At 49.9% G+C, this 26,004-nt stretch overlaps 1 protein-coding gene across 1 annotated transcript in view; it reads right to left on the bottom strand.

Moving 5' to 3' along the window:
• Nucleotides 1–21,298, bottom strand: part of LOC142599145 (chromodomain-helicase-DNA-binding protein 1-like) — a 107,992-nt gene extending 86,694 nt beyond the window's left edge. The window contains exon 1 of the mRNA XM_075738844.1: nucleotides 21,209–21,298. The gene's annotated coding sequence lies outside the window, so the exon portion shown is untranslated. The remainder of the gene's footprint in view (nucleotides 1–21,208) is intronic.
• Nucleotides 21,299–26,004: the final 4,706 nt, after the last annotated feature.

Below are 26,004 nucleotides of genomic sequence, written 5' to 3'. Positions count from 1 at the left end.
TACGAAAACCTAACAGCACGTGGAGATTAACGGTAGATTATCGCAGGCTCAATGCAAATACTGGTCCATTGACAGCAGCAGTACCCAATATTGCCGAGCTTATAGCTACAATCCAGGAACGAGCCCACCCGGTCATGGCGACAGTGGATGTTAAAGACGTGTTTTTTATGGTTCCCCTGCAGCCTGAGGACCAAGATCGCTTTGCTTTTACCTGGGAAAGCCAACAATTCACTTTCACCTGACTCCCACAGGGATATAAGCATTCCCCCACTCTAGCCCACCATGCATTAGCACAGGAGCTAGAGGTAATTCAGACAGAGGAGGAGGTCAGTGTTTACCAGTATATTGACAACATTCTTGTGGGAGGGGATGAAACAGAGAAAGTCTGGATAACTCAAGATAATATAATTTCCCACTTAGAAAGTTTGGGGTTGAAAATTCCACCGGAGAAGATACAAACACCCTCAAGTGAAGTTTTTAGGAATCTGGTGGAAAGGGGGAATGACATGCATTCCACCGGACACCCTTTCCTCATTAGATCAGATCAAAATGCCGGAGTCGAGAAGGGATTTGCAGCATGTACTGGGATTACTTGTGTTTTGGAGAAAACATCCCTGATTTCTCGATTATTGCAAGACCCCTGTATGACTTGTTGCGAAAAGGGGCCCAGTGGGAATGGACTGAACCCCATGAAGAAGCATTGCAGTTGCTAGTGTTTGAAGCAACTGCCCATCAAGCTCTTGGTCCCATTCACCCCACCGACCCCATCCATATTGAATGGGGATTTGCCAAGACCAGGTTGTCAATACATCTATGGCAAAAGGGCCCTGAAGGACCCACTTGTCCTATTGGGTTCTACTCCCGTAGTTTTAAAGATGCCGAAAAAAGATATACAACCTGGGAAAAGGGCTTGTTTGTAGTCAGTTTAGCCTTGAGAGAGGCTGAATGGACCATTCGGCAACAGCCATTAATACTTAGAGGCCCCTTTAAGGTAATCAAAATGGTTTTAGCAGGAACTCCGCCCCCTGACAGGGTGGCTCAGAGAGCCTCCATGCGGAAATGGTATGCTCAGATAGAACATTATTGTGACATTTTTACAGTGTCTGAGGGAACCGCAAAGAGGTTCATTCAAGAAGAGATGGGCTCAGATAGAGAAACACCCGAACTCCCTCCTGTAGTACAAGTGGTCCCTCCGTTTTCTGAGCAATTGCAGAATGCTTGGTTTACTGATGCTTCCTCCAAGTGAGAAGGAAAAACTTGGAAATATCGAGCTGTAGCATTCTGCATAGATGCAGATAAACAAATAATCACTGAAGTGGAAGGCAGTGCTCAAGTAGGGGAATTAGTTGCAGTGTGGAGTGTTTTCCAACACGAAGCCCAATCTACCTGTCCTGTCTATATCTATACTGACTCCTATGCTGTATTTAAAGGCTGTACTGAATGGCTTCCATTCTGGGAACAAAATGAGTGGGAAGTCAACAGGATACCCATGTGGCAGAAAGAAAAGTGGCAGGATATCTTGACCATTGCTAGACAAGGAAAGTTTGTAGTAGCCTGGGTGGCTTCCCATCAACAGGATAATATCCCTGTTAGCCAATGGAATGGCAAAGCTGACGAGTTAGCCTGATTAGCTCCCCTCCAGAACACTCAAATAGCAGAAGACTCGGAGCGATTGTTGGAATGGTTGCACGTGAAGAGGAAACATTCAGGGATCAAAGACCTCTACTGTGAGGCCCAAGCTCGAGGTTGGCCAGTTACTAGGGAGGAATGTAAGACTTGTGTGTTCGCTTGTGAACAATGTCGTACCCGCTTAGAAAGACACCCCCTAGAAGAAGATCCCCTACACTTGAGGGAGGGGAAAGGGCTGTGGGAAACCTGGCAAGTGGACTACATTGGTCCTTTCCAAAAGTCAGAAGGGAAACATTATGTGTTGGTTGGAGTAGAGGTAGTGTCAGGGTTAGTCCAGGCCAAAGCATTTGCCAGAGCTACTGGAGAAAACATGGTGAAAGCTTTGAAAGAGTGGTTTGGCACCTTCCCCAAACCACAGTCGATTCAGTTGGATAACGGTTCTCACTTTACTGCTAAAATAGTCCAGGAGTGGGCAATTTGGGAAGGAATCTTGTGGGTACACCATACTCCATATTATCCGCAGGCAAATGGAATTGTAGAAAGAACTAATGGTTTGTTGAAGCGCTTTCTTAAGCCGCATAAGCCCGGATGGGCTGAACGGCTATGGGATGTGGTTACCAGTGTTAATAGTCATTGGGGAATAAATGGATGCCCAAAAATCACAGCATTTTGTCCAAAGGCTCCAACCATTATGCCAGCCCCATGCGGCTCTGAGTATCCCAAGAATCCGTCGCACTTTCCGGGCCAGCCCGTTTTGGTCGAACTCCCTACTGTGGGGGCTGTACCCCTGGTACTGGAAACCCCAATGAATAAGTATGCCTGGAAAGCAAAAGATGCTCATGGGAAGGAACACAAGATTAACACAAGGTGGATTATTCCATCCTTCTAACCACAACTCTCTTCTGGTTCCTGGAAGAGAACCGAGTTTGTTTTCTTTTCTCTTTCAGGTGAAGATTCCGAAGCCTGTCTGAAGGAATCCGTGAATGTATGAAGTTGCTGATTGTCTGTGGAATTTTGTTAATCTTTCTAGGATGTGTAGCATACTATCGCAAATGGCGTTTTGGCTGGCCATTATCACCATCTTTAGTATTGGAGGAAGTTTCTGCGCCCCCCCCCAAAAAAAAAGTTGTTATGGCAAAATGAATTTGTTGTTCTAGGCCAACAGGTAGCTAATGCTTTTAATCTTACTAAGTGTTGGGTTTGTGGTGGACCGTTAGGTTTAGAAAGTTGGCCATGGACTGTTATCCCTATTTCCCCCAAATGGCTGGTGAGCAATCACAGTGAAATCAAAAATGATACCTATTGGGAAGACAGTACATCACTGCCCTGGCCAATACAATACCCAACTCGTGGAGAATATTGTATAGCCTCCAACAAAATTAATACTGGAAACTTCCTAGGGCGATCTAACTGTAAATTGACTTACAGTTATGGTAATACTTCCACTGAGAGGATGGACTGGAGATGGCAAAATGAAACAGGTGGTGTTTGGTATCCAGGGGGATTCTGGTCCCCAGATGGGAGCTTAGGGTCCCACTGGGAAGGGTTAATTAATTGTTCCTGTTCATATAATAGTTCAGTAGGAGCCTATTACTGTACTAATTGTACTTCAAATAACTCCCCCATAACCCCCTCCCCCCCCGAGTCTGTGGGCACAAGGCAATTATTGGGACAATCCAAAAGGATCAAATTCATGGAGCCCCTTTGCCAATGGGCATTGTGCTCTGAAGGGACATTATTGGGTGTCTGAAGGGACATTATTGGGTGTGTGGCCAATTTGCTTATAAACTGTTACCAGCAAATTGGACTGGGGTGTGTTATGTGGGGGCAATCCACCTCTTGTTTTTTTTCCTACTCCCAGAAAATGAAGGTGACGGGTTGAGTGTTAAGGTATATGATGATCTCAATCAATATTGGCGGTCCATTGATACCTCTATAGCAAGTGGAAGTAGTCAAACCTTGGGCAAAGATGAGTGGACCTCTCGACGTATCGTAGAACATTATGGACCTGCCACCTGGAACCCTAATGAGTGGGTTAGCGGTGCTCGAGAACCTACCTACATTTTAAACCGCATTATTCGATTGCAAGCCATCCTAGAGATTATCACTAACGAGACGGCCTGTGCTCTTGACCTATTAGCGGATCAAGCCACGCAAATGCAAGCGGCAATATTTCAACATCATATGGTTCTCGATTACCTGTTAGCCGAAGAAGGGGGCGTCTGTGGTAAACTAAATGATTCTAACTGTTGCTTAAAGATTGATGACAACGGGAAAGTTGTCAAACCAATTGCCACAGGAATACGGAAGCTGGCCCATGTCCCTGTTCAGACATGGAAAGGCTGGGACATTGACTTATTCTCCTGGCTCCCAGGTGGCCCATGGGTTAAGTGAATCTTATTCTACTTGGTATGTGGTTTCGCCATGCTAACGTTTTTACCATGTATTATTCCATGTTTTATACAATTGATTCAAAGTGTTGTAACCAACAGGCAGTTTGTAACTACTGTTTCACCCGAAGGTGTTAAGCAAATTCGCGCCATACGTCAATCCACGCCATCAGTAGTGCGAATTGTATGAAGTGCTCTTTTCTAACTTTTTTCTATATAACTATTTTTTTTCAAAACCGCCATGGGTCCTGAGGCAATCTTTGAGCCACAGGGTGGTGTGATAGACTGGACTGAAAGAACTTTTGTCTCAAAGATCTCTTGCTCAAGCGGAAAACCCCTCCAGCTACTGAGTGCGATAAGGATGATTACAGGGTCGTAGAGACTTTCAACTTGTGAAAAATGCCCTGCGGGGTCATGCGCCACTGAGTCAGGTGACAGTCACGTGAAGAATGGGGCTGGAACTGCAAGAAGCATGTGCGCATGTGCAGGAATGCAGAGCCGTGTCGTACATGCCATCATTGTGAAAGCCGCCAGCAATATAAAAAGGAACTGCCAAGACGAGGGGGCGCGCACCTTCGCCCACTGCCGCAGAATGAGAGATTTGGACACCCCTCCCGAGATGCTGTGGATCCGTGGCGGTGACTATTCTTGCAATTCTATCCCAGAGTCTTGCTTGGTTTTCTGCCTTTCTTTTCTGCTCTATTCTATCGCTCTTATTGTTTACCTTTACTTTTTCTTCATAATAAAAACTGTTTCCGGTATACGGCATTTGACCTCATTCAAATGTGTCTTAATCTCATTCTCGGGATTGTATCGAAACCTCCCCGACATTGGATCGGGACACCATGGTGCCCAGAGTGAGACCTTTTGCTTCATGATCCATGAAATGACTATTAAAGTTGACACCCCTAAATATGCTAATGAGCTAAAAGAAGTACATGCTAAACATATATGACCATAGTACTTGACTCTCCACCCAAATCATGTTAAATGTCACCCCAGGGAGGGATCAGCTAAGGTTGGGATATAAAGGATATTGAGAAAGTTACCTCCGTGGGGGGAGAGAAGAAATTGAAGACCCCAAAGAGGCAGTCGACAGGCTGTGCTCCTTCTCCTCCACCCAAGATAAGGACACCTTCTTGGTAAGCAATTGCATTTTCACCCTTTTGGTGAGAATACCCGTGATAGTATTTTGCTAGCATTATAATTATAATCTTAGTCATATATTAGTGCTACTGCAGTAAGTGCATTTATCAACGGCAATTCCGAACTCTTTATATCTGTCGCTTTAATAAACTTTCTATTAGTTTCAATTTGCGAAACTGTTTCAGTGAAAGTCCTTGTTGAGGCTCTGACAGGCAAACGTTGACTCTGATAAGTGGCTACACACAGAATCCTTTAGACATAACCCATTGACCAAGTCTGGGACTAAGATTGGACCTAGCCACACCTAGGCTCCTCTCTGAGAAGGAGTTTAGAAAGTAAAGGGGTCCTTTCTGAATCTCGTGACTCAACGGGAGGGCCTCCCTCAGCCACACATCAGACTACCTTTTTCGTGACAGACGTTCTAATATAAGAACAGTATCAGTAATGGGTAGGACAGAAACTACCTCTTAAGGACTCTCTTCTGTCTGACTGTAAAACACTCCTCAACATTTAGGTTTAAACTTATTTAAAACTTCTATTGAACAGTCAAAAACTGTCAACTCTGGAATGCAGACTTAAGTCATCATAAGTCTGAGAGCGTTGTTAGGGGATTTCTGGGATATGTTTCCTTCTTCAGGATATGCAACATTAATATCATACAGGGCTTGTTCACCTGGCCCCTTTGTTGCTTTCCTTGTTTGCATGCTGGTGTTTCATGAACCTGTAGTAGCCTCTTTCTTGATCACTTCTAGATTCAGCTAGCTGGCCTGGTTGGTGGAGTGTTGGTCAGATGCATCTGGCAGATAGAGTACCACAGCAAAAGGTGTAGAACTGGGCAGCTGTCAGGTAGCATGCACCTTTACTTACCAGAAGGCATTTTCTTAGCTGCAGGCCGTCCTCTGTTGTGACACAGTGTTTCTGAGAAAATGTTCCTCATCTGATAAGCATTAACATTATGTAACCTAATGCATAAGATACTGTGGTGGGTTCACACTGGCCAGCAGCTAAGCATCACACAGCTGCTCGTTCACTTCCTGCCCCCTAGTCAGACCAGGGAGAGAATCAGAAGGGCAAAAACATCAAGGTTAAAAAGTTCAATAAGTAAAGGAAAGAAGAAGAAAAAAAACCCCACAACCCAAAATAAAACAAGTGAAGGAAAAGTAATCATTTGCCACCTCCCACAAGAAGATGCCCAGACAGTCTGAGCAATGGCTGCTTCCCCCAAAAGCCCCTCTCCTCAGTTTTTATTGCTGAGCATGACATTGTATGGTATGGAATATCCCTTTGGCCAATTTGAGCCAGCTGTCCTGGTTGTGTCCCTTCCCAGCCTCATGCCTACCCCCAGCCTACTTGCAGTGCAGGCAAAGTAGGAAAAAGAGAAAGCCTTGATGCTGTGCAAGCATTGTTCAGCAATACCCAAAATACTGGTGTGTTATCAACACTGTTTTAGCCACAAATCCAAAACATAGTGCCATGCGGGCTGCTACAAAGAAAATTAACTCCATCCCGGCCACATCCAGTATAATCTCCACCACTTCTTCCATACCATTTCCATCATGCTCAGGTCCTACACTATTCAATTCATCCTCATTAACCACCATTCCTTTCCCATCTCTACTGGCTTTGCGTGGCAAGGTTTTGGTAGCAGGGGAGCTACAGGGGTGGATTCTACGAGAAGCTGCTAGAAGCTTCCTCTATGTCAGATAGAGCCAATGCGAGCTGGCTCCAAGACGGACCTGTCACTGGCCAAGGCCAAACCAATCAGCAACGGTGGTAGCATCTCTGTGATAACATATTTAAGAAGGAGAAAAAAACCCCTATGGAAGAAAAACTGCAGCCAGACAGAGGAGTGAGAAGATGTGACAAACTTTGCAGACACCAAGGTCAGTGCAGAAGAAGGGGGAGGAGATGCTCCAGGCACCACAGCAGAGATTCCTCTGCAGCCCATGGAGAAGACCATGGTGAAACAGGCTGTCCCCCTGCAGCCCATGGAAGTTAATGGTGGAGCAGATATCCACCTGCAGCTTGTGGAGGATCCCAGGCCAGAGCAGATGGATGTGCCCGAAGAAGGCTGTGACCCTGTGGGAAGCTCGCACTGGAGCAGGCTCCTGGCAGGACCTGTGGACCCATGGAGAGAGGAGCCTATGCCAGAGCAGGTTTGCTGGCAGGACTTGTGACCCTGTGGGGGACCCACGCTGGAGCAATCTGCTCCTGAAGGAGTGTACCCCATGGGAGAGAACCATGCTGGAGCAGTTCGTGAAGGACTGTAGCCCGTGGGAAGGACTCACGTTGGAGAAGATTGTGGAGGACTGTCTCCCATGAGAGGGACCCCACGCTGGAGTGGGGGAAGAATGTGAGGAGTCCTCCCCCTGAGGAGAAAGGAGCGGCAGAGACAAGGTGTGATCAACTGACTGCAACCCCCATTCCCTGTCCCCCTGTGCCACTCAGGGAGAAGGTAGAGAAAACTGGGAGCAAAGTTGAGCCTGGGAAGAAAGGAGAGGTGAGAGGAAGGTGTTTTAAGGTTTAGTTTTTATTTCTCATTATCCTATTCTGATTTGAATGGCAATAAATTAATTTTCCCCAAGTCAAGTCTGTTTTGCCTGTGACAGTAATTGGTGAGTGATCTCTCCCTGTCCTTATCTTGACCCACGAGTCTTTTGTTATATTTTATGTCCCCTGTCCAGCTGAGGAGTGGGAGTGATAGAGCAGCTTTGTTGGGCACCTGGCATCCAGCCAGGGTCAAGCCACCACACCGTCCTTTAATATATGCACAGATATCATCCCCTTAGTCTATAGGTCACCTCCAATAAATGTCCACTGAGTTTATTTAGTCCATGACTTGGGTTCCATCTCTGTGGTGAGTGTTCAGGACAGCAGAGGTGGTGTGTTGTGATATAATGCATATCATCTCCTGGCTAGGTGGCTGGTGCCATCACAAGGGTTTGGGCTTTTACAACAATGGGATGTTCTTTGACTATAACCTGTTAGGGAGGGACGGGGCGCTGGCGAGGGCCCTCGGCCTACTGCTCAGAGACATGCTGGATGCACTACAGCACGCTTGAAGCCTAGAGGAGACGAGCCAGGGGCCCCGGATGCAACAGGAACCAGTGGGGTAACACTGGGAAGATACATCAAAAGAATCCCAGCCACCCCAGCCAATAAGTCAGCCTCATCGGGGGCACAACTGAAATGTCTCTACGCAAAAGCACAGAGCATGGGGAATAAACAAGAGGAGCTGGAGATATGTGTGCGTGCCTGCAAGGCTATGACCTTATTGGCATTACAGAGACGTGGTGGGACAGCTCCTATGACTGGAGCGTTGGGATGGAAGGCTACAGGCTCTTTAGGAAGGACAGGCAGGGCAGGCGAGGAGGGGACGTCACCCTCTATGTCAATGACCAGCTGGAGTGCATGGAACTCCACCTGGGGATGGACGAGGAGCTGACTGAGAGCTTATGGGTCCGGATTAAAGGGAGGGCAGGGACAGGGGACATCATAGTGGGGGTCTGCTACAGGCCACCTGACCAGGGAGACCGAGCGGATGAGGCCCTCTATAGGCAGATAGGAGCAGCCTCACGCTCACAAGCCCTGGTCCTTATGGGGGACTTCAACAACCCTGACATCTGTTGGAGGGACAACACAGCTGAGCGCAAGCAGTCCAGGAAGTTCCTGGAATGCATTGATGATAACTTCCTCCTCCAAGTGACAGAGGAGCCCACGAGGAGAGGGGCCATGCTGGACCTTGTTCTCACCAACAAGGAGGGCCTGGTAGGGGATGTCAAGCTCAAGGGCAGCCTTGGCTGCAGTGACCATGAAATGGCGGAATTCAGGATCCTCAGGGCAGCGAGGAGGGCACACAGCAAGCTCACTACCCTGGACTTCAGGAGAGCAGACTTTGGCCTCTTCAGGGATCTGCTTGGTAGAATACCATGGGACAAAGCCCTGGAGGGAAGAGGGGCCCAAGACAGCTGGCTAATATTCAAGGGTCACCTCCTCCAAGCTCAGGAGCGATGCATCCCAACCAAGAGGAAGTCAGGCAAAAATGTCAGGAGACCCACATGGATGAACAAGGAGGTCCTGGGCAAAGTCAAACACAAAAAGGAAGCCTACAGAAGGTGGAAGCAAGGGCAGGTAGCCTGGGAGGAATACAGAGAAACTGTCCGAGCAGCCAGGGATCAGGTGAGGAAAGCCAAAGCCCTGATAGAAATTAGTCTGGCCAGGGATGTCAAGGACAACAAGAAAAGCTTCTATAGGTATGTCAGTGATAAGAGGAGGACGAGGGAAAATGTGGGTCCCCTCCGGAATGAAACGGGAGACCTGGTTACCCAGGATATGGAGAAGGCTGAGGTACTCAACGACTTCTTTGCCTCAGTCTTCACTGGCAAATGCTTGAGGCACACTGCCCAGGTCACAGAAGGCAGGGACTGGGAGAATGCAGAACCGCCCACTGTAGGAGAAGATCAGGTTCAAGAATATCTAAGGAACCTGAAGGTGCACAAGTCCATGGGACCTGATGAGTTGCATCCGTGGGTCTTGAGGGAACCGGCGGATGAAGTGGCCAGGCCACTCACCATCATATTTGAGAAGTCCTGGCAGTCCGGTGAAGTTCCCGCCAAGTGGAAGAGGGGAAACATAGCCCCCATTTTTAAGAAGGGAAAAAAGGAAGACCCAGGGAACTACAGGCCGGTTAGTCTCACCTCCGTGCCTGGCAAAATCATGGAGCAGACCCTCCTGGAGACTATGCTCAGGCACATGGAAAATAAGGAGGTGATTGGTGACAGCCACCATGGCTTCACTAAGGGCAAATCATGCCTGACAAACTTGGTGGCCTTCTGTGATGGGGTTACAGTGTTGGTGGATGAGGGAAGGGCAACTGATATCATCTACCTGGACTTGGGCAAGGCATTTGACACTGTCCCGCACGACATCCTTGTCTCTAAATTGGAGAGACATGGATTCGATGGATGGACCACTGGGTGGATAAGGAATTGGCTGGATGGTCGCACCAAAAGAGTTGTGGTCAATGGCTCAATGTCCAAGTGGAGACCAGTGACGAGTGGCATTCCTCAGGGGTCGGTACTGGGACCGGCACTGTTCAACATCTTTGTCAGGGACATGGACAGCGGGATCGAGTGCACCCTCAGCAAGTTTGCCGACGACACCAAGCTGTGTGGTGTGGTCGGCACGCTGGAGGGAAGGGATGCCATCCAGAGGGACCTTGACAGGCTGGAGAGGTGGGCCCGTGTGAACCGCCTGAAGTTCAACAAGGCCAAGTGCAAGGTCCTGTACGTGGGTCAGCGCAATCCCAAGCACGACTATAGGCTGGGTGAGGAATGGATTGAAAGCAGCCCTGAGGAGAAGGACTTGGGGGTGTTGATTGATGAGAAGCTCAACATGAGCCAGCAGTGTGCGCTTGCAGCCCAGAAAGCCAACCGTGTCCTGGGCTGCATCAAAAGAGGTGTGACCAGCAGGTCGAGGGAGGTGATCCTGCCCCTCTACTCTGCTCTAGTGAGACCCCACCTGGAGTACTGCGTCCAGCTCTGTGGGCCCCAGTACAGGAGAGACATGGAGCTGTTGGAGCGAGTCCAGAGGAGGGCCACCAAGATGATCAGAGGGCTGGAGCACCTCTCCTATGAGGACAGGCTGAGAGAGTTGGGGTTGTTCAGCCTGGAGAAGAGAAGGCTCCGGGGAGATTTAATTGCGGCCTTCCAGTACCTGAAGGGGGCCTACAGGAAAGATGGTGAGGGACTGTTTATCAGGGAGTGTATTGACAGGACAAGGGGTAATGGGTTTAAGCTGAAGGAGGGTCGATTTAGATTAGATATGAGGAAGAAATTCTTTACTGTGAGGGTGGTGAGGCACTGGAACAGGTTGCCCAGAGAGGTTGTGGAGGCCCCATCCCTGGAAGTGTTTAAGGCCAGGTTGGATGAGGCTTTGGGCAATGTGGTCTAGTGGAGGGTGTCCCTGCCCACAGCAGGGTTGTTGGAACTAGATGATCTTTAAGGTCCCTTCCAACCCAAACCATTCTATGATTCTATGATTCCATGATTCTGTATGATCCACCTGTCTAGAAGAGGCAAGGGAATCTTTGGCAGCAGGCTGGCCAACTTAGTGAAGCAGGCTTTAAACTGAAGGACTCAGAGGGGTGGGGTCCAAAATGGTAATGCTCATGCTACTGCATACAACTGGGGAATAAGCCAGGCTACCAGAGCAGCAACAAATGTTCCTTAGATGCTTCCTAAGATGAGAACCAGAAGGCCAACCACCTCAAGGGTGTATATGGCTATGGTGGACCCTCTTGCACCCCTCCAGGGAAAACTCCACACTCAATTACCTCTCTGAAATGCCTGTACACCAATGCACGCAGCATGGGGCATAAACAGGAAGAACTAGAGGTCTGTGTGCGGTCGCAGAGCCATGATCTCATTGCAATTACAGACACATAGTGGGATAGATCACGACTAGAATACTGTCATGGACATTTATGTACTTTTTAGGAAAGACAGGCCAGCAAGGCGAGGTGGTGGAGTTGCTCTTTATGTGAGAGAGCAACTGGAATGTATTGAGCTTTGCCTAGGGGTGGATGAAGAACGAGTCGAGAGCTTATGGGTAAGAATGAAGGGGCAGACTAATATGGGTGACACTGTTGTGGGTGTTTACTACAGGCCACCTGATCAGGAAGAGGAAGTTGATGAGGCCTTCTACAGACAGCTGGAAGTAGCCTCATGATCACAGGCCCTGGTCCTCATGGGGGACCTCAACCACCCTGATATTTGCTGGAAGGGCAACGCAGCCAGGCACGCACAGTCCAGGAGGTTCCTGCAGAGCATTGATGATAATTTTTTGACTCAGATGGTAGAGGAGCCCATGAGGAGAGGGGTGCTGCTGGACCTTGTAGTACCAAACAAAGAAGGATTGGTTGGGGATGTGAAGGTTGGGGGCAGCCTTGGCTGCAGTGACCATGAGATGGTGGAGTTCAGGATCCTGCGTGGAAGGAGCAGGGCAGTAAGTAGGATTACAACCCTGGACTTGGGAGAATCCCATGGGTTAAGGCTCTAGAAGGTAAGGGGGCCCAAGAGAGCTGGTCAATATTCAAGTACCACTTCCTCCGAGGTCAAGATCAGTGCATCCTGAAGAGCAGGAAATCAAGCAAAGGAGGCAGGAGACCTGCATGTATGAGCAAGGAGATCCTGGAAAAACTCAAAGGGAAGAAGGAAGTTTACCAAATGCGGAAAAAGGGACTGGCCACTTGGGAGAAATATAGGAATGTAGTCAGAGTGTGTAGGGATGCAACGTGGAAGGCTAAGGCCCACTTGGAATTAAAACTGGCAGAGGAAGTCAAGGACAACAAGAAGGGCTTTTTCAAGTACATCAGCAGCAAAAGGAAGACTAGGGAAAATGTGGGCCCACTGCTGAATGAGGTGGATGCCTTGGTGATGGAGGATACAGAGAAGGCAGAGTTACTGAATGCCGCCTTTGCTTTGGTCTTTACTGCTAAGGTGGGCCTTCAGGAATTCCAGACCATGGAGGTAGGACAGAAAGTCTGGAGAAAGGAAGACCTTCCCTTGGTCGAGGAGGATCGGGTTAGAGAACACTTAGGCAAACTTGACATCCACAAATCCATGGGCCCTGATGGGATGCACCCACGAGTGCTCAGGGAGCTGGCAGATGTTATTGCTAGGCCACTCTCAATCATCTTTGAAAGGTCATGGAGAACAGGAGAGGTGCCTGAGGACTGGAGGAAAGCCGATGTCACTCCGGTCCTCAAAAAGGGCAGGAAGGAGGACCCAGGAAACTACAGGCCAGTCAGCCTCACCTCCATCCCTGGAAAGGTGATGGAGCAACTTATTCTGGGGATTATCAATAAACATGTGGAGGAGAAGAAGGTTATCAGGAGTGGTCAGCATGGATTCACCAAGAGGAAATCATGCCTGACCAATCTGATGATAGCCTTCTATGATGGCATGACCAGCTGGGTGGATGAAGGGAGAGCAGTGGATGTTGTCTACCTTGACTTCAGCAAGGCTTTTGACACTGTCTCCCATAACATCCTCATAAGCAAGCTTAGGAAGTGTGGGTTAGATGAGTGGACAGTGAGGTGGGTAGAGAACTGGCTGAATGGCAGGGCCCAGAGGGTTGTGATAAGCAGCGCAGAGTCTAGTTGGAGGCCTGTAGCTAGTGGTGTGCCCCAAGGGGTCGGTGCTTGGTCCAGTCTTATTCAACATATTCATCAATGACCTGGACGAGGGGACAGAGTGTACCCTCAGCAAATTCGCTGACGATACTAAACTGGGAGGAGTGGCCGACACACCAGAAGGCTGTACTGCCATTCAGTGAGACCTGGACAGGCTAGAGAGCTGGGCAAAGAGGAACCGTATGAAATTCAATAAGGGCAAGTGTAGGGTCCTGCACCTAGGGAAGAACAACAACCCCAAGAACCAGTACAGGTTAGGGGGTGACCTCCGCAGCACTGCAGAGAACGACCTGGGAGTCCTGGTGGACAAGCAGCTCTCCATGAGTGTCGTGGTTTTACCCCAGCCGGCAGCTGAGTACCACGCAGCCGCTCGTTCACTCCCCCCCATCGGGATGGGAAAGAGAATTGGAAGAGTTAAAGTGAGAAAACTCGTGGGTTGAGATAAAGACAGTTTAATAGGTAAAGCAAAAGCCGCGCGCACAAGCAAAGCAAAGCAAGGAATTCATTCACCACTTCCCATGGGCAGGCAGGTGTTCAGCCATCTCCAGGAAAGCAGGGCTCTATCACGCGTAACGGTTACTTGGGAAGACAAACGCCATTGCTCCGAACGCCGCCGCCCCCCCCTCTCTCTTCCCCCAAGCTCCTTATAAACTGAGCATGACGTCATATAGTATGGAATACCCCTTTGGTCAGTTTGGGTCACCTGTCCTGTCTGTGTCTCCTCCCAACTTCTTGTCCACCCCCAGCCATCCCGCTGGCAGGGCAGTGCAAGAAGCAGAAAAGGCCTTGGCTCTGTGTAAACACTGCTCAACAATAAGTCCATAGAACAAAAACATCTCTATATTATCAATGCTGTCTCCACCACAAATCCAAAACGTATCCCCACACTAGCTACTATGAAGAAAATCAATCCTCTCAGCTGAAACCAGGACAATGAGCCAGCAATGTGCCCTTGTGGCCAAGAAGGTCAATGGTATCCTGGGGTGCATTAAGAAGAGTGTAGCCAGCAGGTCGAGGAAGATTATCCTCCCCCTCTACTCTGCCCTGCCTCAGCCTTCTCCTTGTCTGTTGTTACCAATTTGCCAGTCGTGTTCATCGGGGGTGGGGGGGGAGGCGGGGAGGGTATGCTTTCTTTGACCTTCCTTCTCTGGCTGACATACCTGTAGAAGCCCTTCTTATTATTCTTTGCATCCCTTGCCAAGTTCAGCTCCAGATGCACCTTGGCCTTCCTAACCCCATTCCTACAACATCAGGCAATGTCCCTCTGCTCTTCCCAGGATACCTGTCCTTGCTTCCACTGCCTGTACCTTTCCTTCTTGCCCTTTAGGTTGACCAGCAGGTCTCGACTCATCCATGCTAGTCTCTTGCCTTCCTTTCCTGATTTCTTACACCTGGGGATTGAGAGCTCTTGTGCTCTATGGAAAGCATCCTTAAAGATCTGCCAGCTCTGTTCTGCTCCCTTGCCCCCTGAGGGCAGTTCCCCGAGGTTCTTATTGACTAACTCCTTGAACAGTCGGAAGTTTGCTTTCCTAAAATTCAGGGTCGTGACTTTACTCTTTGCCTGTCCTATATCCCTCAGGACTGTGAACTCCACCAGTGCGTGATCACTGCAGCCCAGGCTGCCTCCAATCTTGATGTCACTGATTAGCTCACTTGCGTTGGTGACCAACAGGTCCAGTATTGCATCCCCTCTGGTAGGGCTGTCTAATTACCTGGCTTCAGAAGTTATCCTCAATGCACTCCAGGAGTCTCCTGGATTGCCTGCAGCTCGCCATGCTTCTTTTCCATCAGATGTCAGGGTGGTTGAAGTCCCCCAGCAGGATGAAAGCCTGCAAGCGTGATGCCGCCTGTAGCTAGAGTAAGAAGGCTTTGTCAATAGGCTCCCCTTGATCAGGCGGCCTGTAGTAAACACTGACCACAAGGTTCCCTTTGTTGCCTCCATCTCTAATTCTTACCCATAAGCTTTCAACCTGCTCGTGGATATTCTTCAAAGACAGCTCTTCACAATCTATCCATTTCCTGACAAAGATGGCACCCCCCTCTGCCCCTCCTTCCTTGCCTGTCCCTTCTGAACAGCCTGTAGCCATTGATAGCTGCACTCCAGTCATGGGATTCGTCCCACCAAGTTTCTGTAATGGCAACTAGGTCGTAGCTTTCTAGCAGCATGGTGGCTTCCAACTCCTCCTGTTTGTTTCCCATGCTGCGTGCATTGGTGTAGAGGCACTTCAGCTGGACTGTCAGCCATGTCACCTTCTTAGAGGAACACACCTTAATTCCTTTGATTTATTTCCCTGGTGTTTTCCTGTTGGCTTCCTATTACCTCAGGAACCCCTGGCTCATCTCCATAAGACTTCAAGTATGCTCCAGTATACCTAGCGCATCTCAGAGCAACAGGCTGAGGGCCCTCGCTAGCACCCGGTCCCTCTAACCTTGGTGTGTCATCCCACAGCTTGTCATGGGCAAGCCTGATAATATCCCCCTCCCCTTTCAAGTCTAGTTTAAAGTTCTGTCAATGAGCCTTGCTAGCTCACGAGCAAAGTCCCTCTTCCCCCTTTGAAAAAGGTGAATCACATCTGACATCAGCAGGCTTGGTGCCATGTAGGCCATCCCATTATCAAAAAACCCAAAATTGTGGTGGTGACACCAACCATGGATCCACCTTTTAATAGGCTGGGTCTGTTTGTTTCTTCCAGTGTTGCTGCCTACAACTGGAATGAGAGAGGAAAAAATAACCTGTGCTCCAGATTCCCTTACCAATTGTCCCAAGGCCCGGAAGTCTCTTTTGATTGCCCTTGGACTACATGTTGCAGCTTCATCGCCACTCACAAGGAAGAGCAGTAATGAGTAATACAACAAGGACCATACCAGGCTAGGAAGTTTCCTAGTGATGTCCTTAACCCAGGCCTCAGGGAGGCAGCAGACTTCCTTAAGAGGAGGGTCTGTCCAGCATATTGGACTCTGTTCCCCTCAGAAGGGAGTTGCCTACAACTATAACCCATCTTTTCTTCTTCGTGGAGGTGATCGTGATATGGGGGTGTCCTGGGTTCGATTGGGATAGAGTTAATTTTCACCAGAAGCTGGGATGGGACACAACCAGGACAGGTGACCCAAACTAGCCAAAGAGGGTATTCCATAGCATGTGACGTCTTGCTCAGCATAAAAGGGAGGCCAGTTGGGGAGGGGCGGGGTGGTTCCAGGAGGTGTGGCTTGGGGACGGTCTGACTTCAGGACGGGTCTGAGCACGTGGTCTGAGTTGTATGGTCGTTGGGTGAAAAACTGCATTGTGTATCACCAGTTTTGTATATTCTAAGTACTGTTGTTATTTCCCCTCTCCCTTTGCTGTCCCAGTAAACTGTCCTTATTCCAACTCAAGAGGCTTTGCCTTTGTCTTCCCATTCTCCTCCCCATCCCACCAGGGGAGGGGGGGGTGAGCGAGTGGCCGCGTGGTGCTCAGCTGCCGGCTGGGGCTAAACCATGACAGTCCTTTTTGGCACCTACCGTGAGGCACGAAGGGTTCAGATAATGACAGATTTGACCCGAGTATGTTAAAACAAAGTTGTTATAAGTATTTATTGTATTATTTTAAGCAGCCGCTGGTCACAGTGGTGTTTTGTTTGGTCATGTGGCTGTGGTATCTAAACCCTTACTTGCTGTACATATTCCTTGCTGTCCTGGTTTCAGCTGAGTGGGTTAATTTTCTTCATAGTAGCTAGTATGGGGATATGTTTTGGATTTGTGCTGGAAACAGCGTTGATAATATAGAGATGTTTTTGTTCTATGGACCTATTGTTGAGCAGTGCTTACACAGAGTCAAGGCCTTTTCTGCTTCTTGCACTGCCCAGCCAGCAGGATGGCTGGGGGTGCACAAGAAGTTGGGAGGGGACACAGACAGGACAGGTGACCCAAACTGACCAAAGGGACGTCATGCTCAGTTTATGAGGAGCTTGGGGGAAGAGGGAGAGAGGGAGGCGGCGGCATTTGGAGCGATGGCTTTTGTCTTCCCAAGTAACTGTTATGTGTGATGGAGCCCTGCTTCCCTGGAGATGGCTGAACACCTGCCTGCCCATGGGAAGTGGTGAATGAATCCCTTGCTTGGCTTTGCTTGTGCGCGCGGCTTTTGCTTTACCTATTAAACTGTCTTTATCTCAACCCACGAGTTTTCTCACTTTAACTCTTCCAATTCTCTCCCCCATCCTGATGGGGGGGAGTGAACGAGTGGCTGCGTGGTGCTCAGCTGCCGGCTGGGGTAAAAGGACTGTGGTGGGTTGACCCTGGCTGGGGGCCAGGTGCCCACCAGAGCTGCTCTATCACTCCCTTCATTCAATAGACAGGGAAGAAAAAGTATAACAAAAAGCTTGTGGGTCGAGATAAGGACAGGGAGAGATCACTCACTAGTTATCATCACGAGCAAAACAGACTGAACTTAGAGAGGAAATTCATCTAATTTATTACTAAGCAAAACAGAGTAGAGGAATGAGAAATAAAATCAAATCTTAAAACACCTCCCCCCACCCCTCCCATCTTCCCAGGCTCAACTTCACTACCGGCTTCAACCTCCGCCCTCCATCAGCGGCACAGGGGGATGGGGAATGGGGGTTACGGTCAGTTCATCACACGTTGTTTCTGCTGCTTCTTCCTCCTCAGGGGGAGGACTCCTCTCTTCATTCCCCTGCTCCAGCATGGAGTCCCTCTCACAGGAGACAGTCCTTCACGACCTTCTCCAACGTGAGTCTCTCCCACGGGCTACAGTCCTTCATGAACTGCTCCAGCATGGGTCTCTTCCATGGGGTGCAGTCCTTCAGGAGCAGACTGCTCCAGCGTGGGTCCCCCACGGGGTCACAAGTCCTGTCAGCAAACCTGCTCCAGCGTGGGCTCCTCTCTCCACGGATCCACAGGTCCTGCCAGGAACTTGCTCCAGCGTGGGCTTCCCATGGGCCACAGCCTCCTTCAGGTGCCTCCACCTGCTCCAACGTGGGGTCCTCCACGGGCTGCAGGTGGAATCTCTACACCCCCTCATCCTCCCTCCATGGGCTGCAGGGGGACAGCCTGCTTCACCATGGTCTTCACCATGGGCTGCAGGGGGATCTTGCTCCGGTGCCTGGAGCACCTCCTCCCCCTCCTTCTGCACTGACCTTGGTGTCTGCAGATGTTCTTACATCTTCTCACTCCTCTCTCTGGCTGCAAAAGCTCTCTCTGACTGTTTTTCTCTTTCTTAAATATGTTATCACAGAGGCCCTGATTGGCTTGGCCTTGGCCAGCGCCGGGTCTGTCTTGGAGCCGGCTGGCATTGGCTCTATCAGACACAGGGGAAGCTTCTAGCAGCTTCTCACAGAAGCCACCCCTGTAGACCCACCCCGCTACCAAAACCTTGCCAAGCAAACTCAACACATTTGCAAGGCTGTTTAACACCTCTGGGAGAGGGATCCAGATTCTCATTTTACTGTACTGTGCGATATCAACTGATCTGATAACATAAATGGTCATGAGCTTAAGTTGGTATTTGTATGGGGCTTTGCTGTCATGCCCATACCTCAGACGACATCTTTTTGAATTCATTAATAATCGCATGCAATCTATGGGAAAGATGAGGGGGGGATACTTTCTCTCACTGTTTCACCTCCCCTTTTCCATTCAGGCTAATCACAGCAGCTTTTGAGAATTTTAAATATCCTTGGGATGTTCAAGCCAGAATGCTCCTATTGCTATGTCTCCTGAATGTTTTCCAGGTCTTGTTTAGAGTTACAAAGAAGTATTTTAAGAATACCACCCAGAGATGTTCCCCAAGGCTGAATAGTCAGGACTGGCATGGCATGTGGGAGAGTACGGGCAGATATCTAGAGAACTTCTCTCCCCCAATGTTTTGGAATTTCACCCCCGAACAACTACAGGACCCTGATAAAGTGGTAGAATATTTGAAAGGAAAATGCTGTGGGCATTCCAAAGAGGCACAACTTACTGCACTGTGCTGGGCCCTGGCCTCAATCTACCAAACACTGCTCGATAGTAGGCAGCACCATCGGGGGAAGAGAGGGACAACAGACCCACTGGCACAGCAGCTAGCCCAACCCCCACGACAGGCACAGCAGCTAGGTCAAGTCCCACGACAGGCACTGTGGATACTCAAACCCCTACAAGAGGCACTGTGGCTACTCAAACCCTGGTGACAGGGACCACGGGTGAACCAAAAAAACCAACCTGTCCTGGTATCAGTCTCCCCTATACACAAGAAGAAATACACCAAGAAATCAATTTGCTTAGTGAAGGATGATGAACCAGGACCATCACGATAACAGGAGGAAGATGCAGAACCAGAAGTGATCACCCAATCCCTGTCCCTGAGTGAGCTGTGAGATATGTGGATTTCAGCCGCCTTCCAGGGGAGCACATTATTACCTGGCTGCTCTAATGCTGGGATAACAGGACCAGTAGCCTGGAATTAGAGGGCAGGGAGGCCAAGCAGCTGAGGTCCCTGTCCAAGGAAGGGGGCATTGACAAGGCAATTGGGAAGAAGGCACAGGCCCTCAGCCTCTGGAGGTGACTCCTGTGAAGTGTGAGGGAAAGGTATTCCTTCAGTGAACACGTTGTATGTCAGCCAGGCAAGTGGACCACCATGGAGAGAGGTATCCATTACCTGAGGGAATTAGCTGTGCGGGAGATGGTTTATTATGATCCGGACAATGCACAGTTGCCCACAGATCCTGATGAAGTCCAGTGCACATGACCCATGTGGTGGAAGTTTGTAGGGAGTGCACCATCACTGTATGCTAACTCACTGGCAGTAATGGACTGGAAAAGTGAAGAGGTGCCAACAGTGGGTGAAGTGACTGGCCAACTCCAGCAATACGAAGAAAGTCTCTCTCCCTCGTCTCGGCTGTGGAAAAACCGTCCCGGGAGTTCCAGCAATTCAGAGAGGATATGTCCTATTCCCCACCTGTGAGGACCAGAATTTCAGCTATTAGGAGTAAGCGTTCCTCTGCTCCAGAGAGGGGATATAGAGGGTACACACCACGAGGTATCCTGTGGTTTTACCTGTGCGACCATGGACAGGACATGAGAAAGTGGGATGGAAAGCCTATCTTGATCCTACAAGCACGAGTACATAAGTTACAAGGCAAAACAGTCACAGAAGGGGATTTTTCCAGGAAAAATGCCCTCCAGTTTCCAGCGGGCAGTCCCCCAGATCAAGTGGAAGGCCTGCTCATACGTATGATCCTCTTGAAGGGACCTCTAAGTCCTTTTTTCAAGAAGTGAGTAGCGAATATGATGACCAGGATTAGAGGGGTGCTGCCTCCAGCCAGGTGGAGGAAAGGGACAGCCGGGTTTACTGGACTGTGTGGATCCGATGGCCTGGCACATCAGATCCACAAGAGTACAAGGCCCTAGTGGACACCGGTGCACAGTGTAGCCTAATGCCATCGAGCCATGAAGGGGCAGAACCCATCTCTATTTCTGGAGTGACAGGGGGATCCCAACAGTTGACTCTGCTGGAGTCTGAAGTAGGTCTAACTGGGAATGAGTGGCAAAAGCACCCCATTGTGACTGGCCCAGAGGCTCCATGCATCCTGGGCATAGACTACCTCCGGAGAGGGTATTTCAAAGACCCAAAAGGCTACCGGTGGGCTTTTGGTATAGCTGCCTTGGAGAAGGGGGAAATTGATCCATTCTCTACTTTGCCTGGTCTCTTGGAGGACCCTTCTGTTGTGGAGTTGCTGAGGTGAACAACAGGCGCCAATCCCTACCACAACAGTGCACCGGCAGCAATACCGCACCAACCGAGACTCCCTGGTTCCCATCCATAAGCTGATTCATACATTGGAGGGTCAGGGAGTGATCAGCAGAACCCGCTCACCCTTTAACAGTCCCATATGGCCAGTGTGAAAGTCCAATGGAGAGTGGAGGCTGACAGGTGACTGAATGAAGTCACGCCGCCAATGAGTGTTGCTGTGCCAGACATGCTGGAATTAAAACACAAACTGGAGTCAAAGGCAGCCAAGTGATATGCCACGATTGATATCACAAATGCATTTTTCTCAATCCCTTTGGCAGCAGAGTGCAGGCCACAGTTTGCTTTCACTTGGAGGGGCGTCCAGTACACCTGGAATCGACTGCCCCAGGGGTGGAAACACAGCCCCACCATCTGCCATGGACTGATCCAGACTGCCCTGGAAAAGGGTGAAGCCCCAGAGCACCTGCAATACATTGATGACATCATCGTATGGGGTAACATGGCAGAAGAAATCTCTGAGAAAGAGAAGAACATAGTCCAAATCCTTCTGAAAGCTGGTCTTGCCATAAAACGAAGTAAGGTCAAGGGACCTGCACAGGAGATTCAGTTTTTTAGGAATAGGATGGCATGACGGGCGTTGTCAAATCGCAATGGATGTGATGAAGAAAATAACAGCTATGTCTCCACCAACCAACAAAAAGGAAACACAAGCTTTCTTAGGTGTTGTGGGTTTCTGGAGAATGCACATTCCGAATTACAGTCTGATAGTAAGCCCTCTGTACCATGTAACCCGGAAGAAGAATGATTTCAAATGGGGCCCTGAGCAACGACAAGCTTTTGAACAAATTAAACAGGAAATAGTTCATGCCGTAGCTCTTGGGCCAGTCCGGGCAGGACCAGATGTAAAGAATGTGCTGTACACCGCAGCTGGGGAGAACGGCCCTACCTGGAGTCTCTGGCAGAAAGCACCGGGGGAGACTAGAGGTCGACCCCTGGGGTTTTGGAGTCGGGGATACAGAGGATCTGAGGCCCGCTACACTCCAACGGAAAAGGAGATATTGGCAGCCTATGAAGGGGTTCGATCTGCTTCAGAGGTGATTGGCACTGAAGCACAGCTCCTCCTGGCACCCCGACTGCCAGTGATGGGCTGGATGCTCAAAGGGAGGGTCCCCTCTACACACCATGCAACCGATGATACATGGAGTAAGTGGGTCACACTGATCACACAACGGGCTCGAACAGGAAACCCCAATCGTCCAGGAATTCTGGAAGGGATCACGGACTGGCCAGAAGGCAAAGATTTTGGAATGTCACCAGAGGAAGAGGTGACACGTGCTGAAGAGCCCCCGCCGTATAATAAACTGCCAGAGAATGAGAAACCATATGCCCTGTTCACTGATGGGTCCTGTCGCATTGTGGGAAAACATCGGAGGTGGAAGGCCGCTGTATGGAGTCCTACATGGCGACTTGCAGAATCTGCTGAAGGAAAAGGTGAATGGAGCCAGTTTGCAGAGGTGAAAGCCATCCAGCTGGCTTTAGACATTGCTGAAAGAGAAAAGTAGTCAATGCTGTACCTCTGTACTGACTCCATGGATGGTGGCCAATGCCCTGTGGGGGTGGTTACAGCAGTGGAAGCAGAGCAACTGGCAGCGCAGAGGCAAACTCATTTGGGCTACCAAATTATGGCAAGATATTGCTGCACAGCTGGAGAAGCTGGTTTTGAAAGTATGTCATGTAGGTGCCCACGTACCCAAGAGTCGGGCCACTGAGGAACATCAGAACAACCAGCAGGTGGATCAGGCTGCTCAGATTGAAGTGGCTCAGGTGGATTTGGACTGGCAGCGTAAGGGTGAATTATTTATAGCTCGCTGGTCCCATGACACCTCAGGCCATCAAGGAAGAGATGCGACATATAGATGGGGTCGTGACCGAGGGGTGGACCTGACCATGGATGCTATCTCAGAGGTCGTCCATGAATGTGAAACGTGCGCTGCAATCAAGCAAGCCAAGTGGGTAAAGCCTGTCTGGTATGGAGGACGATGGCTGAAATATAAATATGGGGAGGCCTGGCAGATTGATTACATCACACTCCCACAAACCTGCCAAGGCAAGGACTATGTACTTACAGTGGTGGAAGCAACCACCAGATGGCTGGAAACATATCCTGTGCCCCATGCCACTGCCCGGAACACTATTCTGGGTCTTGAAAAGCAAGTCCTGTGGCGACATGGCACCCCAGAGAGAATTGAGTCAGACAACGGGACTCATTTTTGTAACAACCTCATAGACACCTGGGCCAAAGAGCACGGCATTGAGTGGGTGTATCACATCCCCTACCATGCACCAGCCTCTGGGAAAATCAAACGGTACAATGGCCTGTTAAAGACTACCCTGAGAGCAATGGGTGGTGGGACCCTCAAACACTAGGACACACATTTAGCAAAGGCCACCTGGTTAGTTAACTCTAGGGGATCTGCCAATCGAGCTGGCCCTGCCCAATCAAATGTTCCATGCACTATAGAAGGCGATAACGTCCCCATAATACATATGAAGAATATGCTGGGGAAGACAGTCTGGGTTGTCCCTTCTTCAGAGGAAAGCAGGATTGCTTTTGCTCAAGGACCTGGGTGCACTTGGTGGGTGATGTGGAAGAATGGGGAAGTCCGATGTGTACCTCAATGGGATCTGATTTTGGGTGAGAATAGCCAATAAATTAAATTATCTGTTCATAGAATCATAGAATCAGAATGCTTTGGGTTGGAAAGGACCTCAAAGATCATCTAGTTCCAACCCCCCCTGCCACAGGCAGGGACACCCTCCACTAGACCACTTTGCCCAAAGCCCCATCCAACCTGGCCTTGAACACTTGCAGGGATGGGGGCCTCCACAACCTCTCTGGGCAACCTGTTCCAGTGCCTCACCACTCTAACAGTAAAGAATTTCTTTCTAACATCTAATCTAAATTCAGGCAGAAAGCCCTAAGCTCTGTGCTCGCCAGGAAGCATGTGGCAACACAGACAGAACTGCCACAGAAGCATGCAGCCACCCAGATCTCAGGCTGCCGGGAGTGCCTGAGCTTGGCACTGGCAGGGGAAGGCAGTAGTGAGATTGGCTGCATGAGGTGTGACCAGGTGGACGACCTGCTCAGCCTGGTGGCAGAACTCCGTGAGGAAGTAGAGAGGTTAAGGAGCATAAGAGAGGCTGAGAGAGAGATAGACTGGTGGAGCCAAGCTCTGCCCTCCCTGAAGCAGAAACAGGGACAGCTAACAGACCAAAGCCAAAGTGAAGGGGACCCTGTATCCTCCCCTCGCTAGGCAGAAGGCAGCAGCCTCAAAGAGGGGATTGAGTGGATACAAGTTCATGCGCGGCGCGGCAGGCAGCGAACCTTCTCCTCCTCACCCACCTCACCTTCCCATGTACCCCTGTGCAATAGGTACGAGGCTCTGGCTGTGGAAGGCCACTCGAGCAAGGATATGGATGACAGTCAAGCTACTCCAGAGGTAGCACCTAGGCCCAAAAGGCCCATGCCTCGGGTCGTGACCACCCCAACAAAGAAGAAAAGGAGAGTTATAGTCGTAGGGGACTCCCATCTGAAGGGTACAGAGGGCCTGATATGCAGGGCAGACCCTCCTCTCAGAGAAGTCTGCTGCCTCCCTGGGGCCCATGTCAAGGACATCACTAGGAAACTCCCCATCCTGGTACAGCCCTCTGACTATTACCCACTGCTGCTCCTCCATGTGGCTGGGGATGAAGCAGAGACACATATCACGAAAGCGATCAAAAGGGACTCCAGGCTCTTAGGGCAGTCACTGAAGGATTCGGGAGCGCAGGTAATATTCTCCTCCCTCCTTCCAGTTGAGGGCAGCAATGGTGGGGTCTCACCAGAGCAGAGTAGAGGGGCAGGATCACCTCCCTTGACCTGCTGGTCACACCTCTTTTGATGCAGCCCAGGACACGGTTGGCTTTCTGGGCTGCAAGCGCACACTGCTGGCTCATGTTGAGCTTCTCATCAATCAACACCCCCAAGTCCTTCTCCTCAGGGCTGCTTTCAATCCTTTCTTCGCCCAGCCTGTAGTTGTGCTTGGGATTGCCCCAACCCACATGCAGGACCTTGCACTTGGCCTTGTTGACCTTCATGCAGTTCGCATGGGCCCACCTCTCCAGCCTGTCAAGGTCCCTCTGGATGGCATCCCTTCCCTCCAGCGTGTCGACCACACCACACAGCTTGGTGTCGTCGGCAAACTTGCTGAGGGTGCACTCGATCCTGCTGTCCATGTCCCTGACAAAAATGTTGAACAGTGCCAGTCCCAGTACTGACCCCTGAGGAACGCCAATCGTCACTGATCTCCACTTGGACATTGAGCCGTTGACCACAACATCTTTGTAGGCCTCCTGAGTTGCCTGCCCCTTCTTCCAAATGTCATAAACTCTCCTTTTTTTCCTTAGTTCCAGTCAAAGCTCTCTGTTCAACCAGGCCGGTCTTCTTCCTTGCTGGCTCATCTTTTGGCACATTGGGATGGCCTGTTCCTGCGCCTTTAAAATTTCCTTCTTGAAGAATGACCAGCCTTCCTGGACTCCTTTGCCCTTCAGGACTGTCTCCCAAAGGACTCTGTCAACCAGGGCCCTAAACAGGTCAAAATCTGCCCTTTGGAAGTCCAAGCATCAGTGGCTTGAGCAGGACCGTGGGTCAGAACCTGTGTGCCTGGTGCTGCTAAGGGGGCAGGCCAAGTGTCTGTATCATCTCCACACCTGGTGTGCATGGGAGTGTTCGTGTATAATTTACCAGTAAACCTCAAACTGGACTAGCTAGCAAGTAGGAGACCCTTGGTCCAGGCATGGGATATCAGGCAGGAAAGGGTCTGTGCTGGTATGCCCAGGACGACTTGTGAGTGTGGAGTGCTTGTGGAATGAGAGCGTGA

This window comes from Balearica regulorum, chromosome W (genome assembly GCF_011004875.1).
Source record: "Balearica regulorum gibbericeps isolate bBalReg1 chromosome W, bBalReg1.pri, whole genome shotgun sequence".
Lineage (NCBI taxonomy): Eukaryota > Metazoa > Chordata > Aves > Gruiformes > Gruidae > Balearica > Balearica regulorum.
The sequence above is the reverse complement of the archived record's forward strand: the minus strand, read 5'-3'. Positions and strand labels throughout refer to the sequence as shown.